The following is an 8,789-nucleotide window of genomic DNA, read 5'->3' as shown; positions in this document are numbered from 1 at the left end:
GAATTACTCACGCTTCGTCGAAGTACAATAGGAAATAAACAATTACCGCTGTTCTTTATTGGGAAAAAGCGGTTCGTGAGATTGATGTAAACACCTTTCCTTGCTACCCTGAATTAGGAATGTTATTGCTTGTTTGGTTTAATTAATTAATAGAATATGAAGCTATTGGTATAAAGAATGCTTTTTCAAAACATTCTATAAAAGAAAGTCTGCTATCAAGACATTGCTTTTGTTCTGTTACTTTATTTGTGACTGAACGTTTCTAAAACTGAGGAAACTCGGCCGTGCTCTGCACTGCAGTCGAGATCTGGCAACTTCGTTCTCTGTTCATTGGCTGACTGTGTTTTGTGACGTCAGATGCGCAGAACGAACCTAAACTCGGCCGCCAACATAAATGACGCGCACTTTATACGTAGCTGAAGAATGTTACATAATGCAAGATGCGAATTAGTCTCCATGTATATGTTAGTAGGAATATGTTAAAAAGGATATAGCAACTGATTCCTTTACCTCAGCCCGATATCTGTAGTCCGATTAAAATTACTTCATAGCTGACAGTTTAAGCACTGTAGCTCGTTTCCTCCAATCACTGAGATCAACGTCATGCCCGAAACGTTCGCCATCGGCAAACTGCCACAACGATTAGTCAGTTCACTTCCAATTCCCTGTCTCGCTCTCTTTCTTGGCGGCTTTGGATCACGAATCCTGGGTCTGGCCTTTTAGCCTTTTAATTTCGTATTTCATCACAGATGACAAACCCGACAAACACACACACACACACACACACACACACACACACACACATAACACGCTAACGAAGTACACATAGGCAGCAAGCACTAACCAAACAATAACGGATCCTTCAGAATAAGACGCGATTCAGCGTCACGTATACAGTTACTGCAATCACAGAAGTCGGCTTATAAGAGATAAGCTTCGCACGACATTGCGTGAAGCCAAATTTTTGAAAGCTGCAATTAATCATCGCGACTGCAAACACAGCCATAAAAAATCAGTCTTGCGCAGTGAAAAGCCATAGCTCAGTTGTTGACGTATAAACTCCTGGAATAGAAGGTCGTAGATTGGAATCTCGTCACATGCAGATTAAGTTTTTATATTTCTTAATCTAATCAAAAGGTTTTGGTTATTATTTTTATTCGGTCATTTAGTTTAAATACAATTTTTTTTATTTCTGAAACGATGTTACGCTTTTTCTATTTGCTCTTACGTGTCTTCCTATCATTCTTTTCTCGTTTGGATTCTGCTTGTGTCGCCTGTTATTTGCAACCAGCTGTCAACCAGGACTGCACATCGCTTGGTAATACCGCAGCTTGTACTACCAGTGTGAGGATAGTTTCGGCTAACCCATGACGGGGGGAACTTACAGCTGGCTTTTAGAGCTGAAACTGAAATTTTTCTATCTGGAGTCGCTGAGGTTAGCCTTAAACCTAGTAAACAAAGCGACAGTGATTTAGGTTTTGCCGCAGATTTTCTCGCATACGTTGCATATCACGAGGGTGTGGTTAGGTTAGGACATGAGTATAAATTCTAGGTTAGCAAACGTGTCGTCTGTCGCAGTTCAGTCACTGGTTTCTTAAAATCAGCTGTCGACAGAGCATTTCGCTTTTCCGTCATACCGGATGCTTCCAATACTGCTCCGCGTTACAAATTAACAGCATTTGTGAAGTACACCCCGTGATTTTATGTCGCCTATAACCGAGCAGTAGCTGACAGCCGACAGCCGGCAACACTGTGGCAAAAAGTGACAGACATCAGCTATCAAGTAATTTTGATCGCACTATAGTACCTACATGTTAAAGAATCAGTACGTCCATCTATGCTCTTAAAAATACTGTCGGAAAAATAACGGAAATGGGATCATTATATTGAATCGCAAGTTTTATACGTAAGATAAACAAGATGTGAAATCTACAATTTCAATGCCTTCTATTTGACAGTTACAAAGAGCACCAAAGCCATGCTAACTGACAGGACTGTTGCGTTTCTTTTATGTCTTCGAACTTCTCATTCTCGTTAGTTATGTTCTTGTTTTGTAGTTATGTCATACTTTTCATGTATTTAAACAAAATTTATTTTTAAATGGTTCGATAGTAAGTGATAATCTAGTTGATTTCACGCCTGTCTCGTGAATGTAGCTAGACAGACTCAAAAAACACCACTTAAAGTTCCCCTACTCGATAGTCTTTTAACAAAAACCAACGAGACGTAAGACATGTGTCGTTAACCATATCAGAGAGGGATGGAACTGAAACATTTCCGCAGTTTTCAGAAATTAAGAAGTGAATATCGATGTGGCTTCACAGTTACACAGGTGCCGGCCCCTTTCCAGACAGTAATTTTAGATGACTGGGATGGCATTTTCTGCGCTTGGAACTTTAATTATTCAAGTAATAATTTAATGAGGGTTTCTTCCCAGTCACCAAATCTTGTTAACTGTGGAAACTGCGGAAGAAGTTTACTGTCCAAGTCAGCTGTGAAATGAATATTAACATTAGTTAGTTTCGAAAAGTATAAAAAACAGCTGTCTTCATCCAAAATGTTGGTTTGACCACAACAGACTAGGCATGGTCTTACTGGCGATATTACGCCCACAATTTCCTCCGATACATTAACTCACTTACTAGGTTCCGTTATAGGGAACAGTACAGTGTAACGTGAACTACGAACCGTAGTGGCTCTTTCATTTTTCAAATACAAAAATCATTGACGGAGATGAAGGAAATTATACGAACACAAAATGTCAGCGACTCGTAACGGCTTCTTATATATTTCGTTTTATTAACACCAAAGCAGTAAGGATGCCACAGTCACTGAAATAACACTTTTTGTATTGTATTATGATGATTAGCGAATGAAGATTTGTTTATTAACAAAATGAGACCCTTTTTATATTTATGTAGTCTGACAGTGAAAATCATAAACGTGATCTTCAGGTGTCAAACTGTGAACAATTTAGTGTTTAAAAGTCGTAGTGTATCTAGACAATATTAACAAAGCAGAAAGCATTAAGAGTTGCAAACTGTTAGCGTTTCTACGGGAATTTCTAGTACGATATTAAATGCAAGTGGCGCTTTTCTGACCTGAACGACGAATGCAGCTCCAGATATACGTTGGTTTCCTCAGCGTTGGGACTTACCTGTAACAGAAAAATTACAACTACTCAACTTTTCACTTAAGTTCAGTCAGAAGTTAGTAACATGTCACAGCGTTTGAGATATTACAGACTGAAAAAGGAGTGATTCGTAGCTGCTGATTTACAGGGAGAACCCGAACAAAATTTCGGAGGCTGTTCAGGAGTCTTTCAATCTTTCGGTATAAAGTACCTGAAGTATCAGGTGGCTCGGTAGACAATAATTGTTGTTATTTTGATTCTTAAACCCATTTTTCATTAACCTGAACTGCACTGAAACTGTGCCCCCAGCAATACCAATGTAGGCTATATACGACGAATGTTTCCTTTGGAAACTTGCTTGTTACCTTCCGTCGTGGTACTCGCTGTTGAGAACATTAATAACCATTCGCTCTTTTCCCTCTACCTTCCATTCAGACGTGCTCGGTTCTGTGTTCTTTTTATGGTAGTGGTGGTGGCCCGTTCGTAGTGATGATAGGTATCTAACGAGGAGTTGGCCGATATTGTTCACTGACAGTAGTGGAAGAGCGACACAATACACCTGTGCTAAGCCGTGAGTACAACCACATAACAGTATTTTGGCATCTGATGCATATTTATTAAATACGCTGTGTTTTCTACTCTATGTTACAGTGTTTGGAGATTGCACGTTTTTACAGTTATGAAGGTATTTTCACGGGAACAAAGGTAACTGGGGTAAGGATGACAAAAAATCATAATTATTTAATATTCTGTAACGAGCCATTGCAGACCCCTGGACCCTTGTACCGAAATACTCAGAAAAAAACTTCATTTAATCTGCGTGCGGCTTTACCCTACAGGGGAATTTGCACCATTACGAAACGTCCTGGCAGATTAAACTGTGTGACAAACCGTGACGCTAAAGCGGACCCTTGACTTTTGTGATCAATGCTCTTAGCCACTTAGCTGTCCAGGGATGACCAAGGTCGCCTCTCCACAGCTTCAACTCCGTCAATTCGTCCCTGCAACAATCCAAACTTAACATAAATTCTCCTGCACAATATGCAGTCTAGTGCTTCAGGAGTAAATGGTATAGAAAGATTGGCTACCCACAGTCTAGGGGATTAACAAGAGGAGAATCTTTCACATTGCAGAGGAGAGTGCGCCGTTGTGGCCCTTCCTGGCGGACTGAAATTTTGCGCCGGTCCGAGACTCACGAGCAAGAGAGGTAGGTACCAACTAGACGTGAGCCTGTGAGGGTGGGAAATGGGTAGCTCAGGCAGTAAGAGCATCAGCCCCTAAGAGGATTCTGCGGGTTTCGATTACTGCCCCGACATACGTTGTATCGATTCAATTTTGCAAGTATTTCTCACTTATACTATTGTAACAACAACTGTACATATAATAATTTTTTCTTCTGATTTTCGATAAATTAGTGTAAGCGATGTTCTGATTTCATTTCTTTTTTCTTTTCGTGTCATTATGTTATGTTTTCTGTGTGAATATTAATGTTTATGTCAAATTGCAAGCAATATTATAACAAAATGGAAATGTAAGAAATGTTGAAACTGTTGTAAGATGTTAAAGTTGTAATTGTGCACCTGGTCCATACGTAGGCAATGAATTAGGATATGTAGAATGCAAAACCTTTGGTGAATACCCTGTCTGTAGGGGAGCGGTAAAAGGTGGATGGCAGGCGAGCGCGGGAAAATGCACACGGGCGCGGCACGGCATAACGGGCTCAGCAGTAGTAGTCGGAGTTGTGCATCGGTCTGAGAAACACGCTCTGGATCGAGGAGGCTCTCCTGGATAACGTGATTTCATTGAGCCTCGGATGTGCCGTTTCCGACGCCTATACAACATGGCAGTATACCATTGGCACTAAATGGAAAAATATTGCGACGCTATGAAGAAGTAAAGTGCCGATACATCAAGAGCCATATCTGTGCTTGTATGTGTGCTCTGCGCCTCGCCACCTCGCCGCCCGCCAACCGCCGCATCGATACGAACAGGTTGAATCTTTTAGGACTGTATTCGTGTGGACCAGTGTTACTTTTGTTCCTGACTGTTCAATAACAATTTAACTTTTACCAGAACTGTCCTATCATTTAATTATCCTCATCATTAACCTAGATAGGGTCCTTTCCACATGTTGTGCAACCAGAGTGTTCCGAGCTGAAGAATTAAAGCTTATGTTAATAATAATTACCTGCAGACCTAGATACGTTAGAAAAATGTTTAAAGAACTTTATTGTTAATGATTCAATAAGTAAAGAACAAAGGTCTGACAAAGTTGGAAGATAATGTTGAAATTTGTTTAGTAATGAAGTTTAATTATTTGAGGCAGATAAAATGGTAATTAAATGAGCAGGAAATAAGCTAAAAAGAGTAGTGACTCACCTATTGGAAATCTTGAGTGCTTAATGAATCCTTTAATCAATATTTTCAATACAGTGATCATAACAGTTTCAGGGTCTCCCCCCCCTTTTTTTCTTTTCTTTTCATTGAATTCTGAAGTGAACTGAACTGATTTGACCAGCAAAGTTAAAGTCAATACAAAAACTTAAATTTATCAGTGTTTTACCCTTTTCAAAATTGACATTGTATGTATGTTTCGAAAGTGCTATTGCTAGGGTAACCTATGCCCGAATTTAATCAGATCAATAGACAGTACGAAGTTTGTAGTAAACATTATAGTGTATTGTTGTGTATTTATGGCTCGTCCATATTAGTACAGAAAGTGAAATTATTAGTTCAGTAGATTTTCTGGTTCTAAAAGTTACCATATTATGCAGTGTTATTGCCGGCCGCGGTGGTCTACCGGTTCTAGGCGCGCAGTCCGAAACCGCGCGACTGCTACGGTCGCAGGTTCGAATCCTGCCTCGGGCATGGATGTGTGTGATGTCCTTAGGTTAGTTAGGTTTAAGTAGTTCTAAGCTCTAGGGGACTGATGACCACAGTAGTTAAGTCCCATAGTGCTCAGAACCATTTTTTTTGCAGTGTTATTACGTGTTGTTTTGTATGAAAAAAAAAATGGCTCTGAGCACTATGCGACTCAACTGCTGTAGTCATCAGTCCCCTTGAACTTAAAACTAATTAAACCTAACTAACCTAAGGACATCACACACATCCATGCCCGAGGCAGGAGTCGAACCTGCGACCGTAGCAGCAGCGCGGCTCCGGACTGGAGCGCCTAGAACCGCACGGCCACCGCGGCCGGCTTTTTGTATGAAAGTACAGCAACTCGTACAGGGAAGAAACTCAGTTAATGCCTAATTAGGCTGGCGACCGTATTATTAACAATTTGGTAGCATCTGCTGTGTTGTTTCTTGTCCGTCCTAACGTGTGGTTGCACTCCGGAATTGCTTGACGTATCATTGTTATTACTGAGTGGGTGTACGTCTGATTTGCCTCCATTCAGGTACACGCGGTCAAAATCTATACAAAAATCCTTTCTCTTAAGGTGAAGCCCGTCAACTTACCATAGTACAGGCTTTAATAAGTATCGTGCGGGGTAGCGTAGGGTTACACTATGTGATCAAAAGTATCCGGACACTTTGCTGAAAATGATTTAAAAGTTCGGGCACCCTCCATCGGTAATGCTGGAATTCAGTATGGTGTTGGCCCACCCTTAGCCTTTATGACAGCTTCACTCTCGCAAAGATACGTTCAATCAGGTGCTGGAAGGTTTCTTAGGGAATGGCAGGCCATTATTCACGGAGTAGATAATTGTTTTTCTAGTATAAATAGTACATTTGACTTCCAATCAAAAAGCTTGATATAAATCAAGAAAAACAATCCTAATTCTATCTACAAGAATTTTTATTAGATTTATTATTCCAATAATTGTTATAATCCTTGCAACAACATTATCAAAAAAATTAATTAATGACCGATATCGGTCGGTGAGGACAGGCACGACGTCGGCGATCAAAAGCATCCCAAAGGAGACCTATAGGATTCAAGTCAGGACTCTGTGCAGTCTATTACAGGGATGTTATTGTCGTGTAACCACTCCGGCACAGGCCGGGCAATATGAACGGATGCTGGATCGTGTTGAAAGATGCAATCGCCATCGCCGAATTGCTCTTCAACAGTGGGAAGCAATAAGGTGCTTAAAACATCAGTGTAGGCCTGTGCTGTGATAGTGTCATGCAAAACAACATGAGATGCAAGCCCCCTCCATGAAAAACACGACCACACCATAACATTACCACCTCCGAATTTTAATGTTGGCGCTACACACACTGGCAGATGACGTTCACCGGGCATTCGCCATACAGTGATTCGTCACTCCACACAACGTTTTTCCACTGTTCAGTCGTCCAATGTTTACGCTCCATACACCAAACGAGGCGTCTTTCAGCATTTACCCGCTTGATGTGTGGCATATCAGCAGCCGCTCGATCATTAAATCCAAGTTTTCTAACCTTCCGCTTAACTATCATACTACTTGCTGTGGATCCTGATGCAGTGTGGAATTCCTGTGTGATCGTCTGGATAGATGTCTGCCTGCTACACATTACGACCCTCTTAAATTGTCGGCCGTCTCTGTCAGTCAAAGACGAGGTCGGCCTGCACGGTTTTGTGCTGTACGTGTCCCTTTACGTTTCCACTGTACTATCACATCGGAAACAGTGGCCCTAGGGATGTTAAGGTGTGTGGAAGTCTCGTGTACAGATGTGTAACACATAAGCACCTGATTACGGTCCAAGTCCGTGAGTTCCGCGGAGCACCCCATTCTATTTTTCTAATGGCTACAGAGGTCGCTGATATGGAGTACCTGTCAGTAGGTGGCGACAAAATGCACCTAAAATGAAAAACGTATGTTTTTGGCTGTGTCCGAATACTTTTGATCACATAGTGTAGCTGGTGAACGAGTCAAAGTTTAGCGACATCCCTTCTACTGGTACGCCTTTTTACGGTCTACTGACCCACTACACGTGATGGACAAATATATGGAAACATCAAAATCACCCTGATGGCTCTCGATCTTCCATCATAACCGAGTCCATCAACATGAGGTAGCAAATATGAGGTAGCCAACGGGATAGAAACGTGGGTTCTACTATGCCAAGACTGCTTCGTAGCTACAACAGAAAAACACAATTAATTAGCAGGAGTACAGGAGGAGGAGGATATTAGTGTTTAACGTCCCGTCGACAATGAGGTCATTAGAGACGGAGCGCAAGCTCGGGTGAGGGAAAGATGGGGAAGGAAATCGGCCGTGCCCTTTCAAAGGAACCATCCCGGCATTTGCCTGAAGCGATTTAGGGAAATCACGGAAAACCTAAATCAGGATGGCCGGAGACGGGATTGAACCGTCGTCCTCCGGAATGCGAGTCCAGTGTGCTAACCACTGCGCCACCTCGCTCGGTAGCAGGAGTACAGAATAAGAAAGTATTTATTACTTAATCTTGTTGTAGTCCATGATCTGTTGGTTGACAATTATAGATGACGCGACTAGACTGAGCGCCTGTAGAATGACATAATTTACAAATCACAAATCTTGCAGTGACGAATTAATCTCTCGTAATCGAATGTCGGATGCGAACTTGGCAAGAATATGTTGGTTGTCGACATGACAGAACGTGAATTGTTTATTACTGCCAACGTAGTACTATTGACTTTACTGTAGTACTGTTATGGAACTTTACAACTGGGCTACAAAGACTTG

The 8,789-nt window shown here is 41.5% G+C and overlaps 1 non-coding gene across 1 annotated transcript; it reads right to left on the bottom strand.

Moving 5' to 3' along the window:
- Window positions 1-8,413: 8,413 nt before the first annotated feature.
- On the bottom strand, window positions 8,414-8,486 carry Trnaa-cgc. The gene has a single exon. It is a non-coding gene; the product is annotated as a tRNA-Ala (tRNA).
- Window positions 8,487-8,789: the final 303 nt, after the last annotated feature.

Source organism: Schistocerca americana, chromosome 2 (genome assembly GCF_021461395.2).
Source record: "Schistocerca americana isolate TAMUIC-IGC-003095 chromosome 2, iqSchAmer2.1, whole genome shotgun sequence".
Lineage (NCBI taxonomy): Eukaryota > Metazoa > Arthropoda > Insecta > Orthoptera > Acrididae > Schistocerca > Schistocerca americana.
The sequence above is the reverse complement of the archived record's forward strand: the minus strand, read 5'-3'. Positions and strand labels throughout refer to the sequence as shown.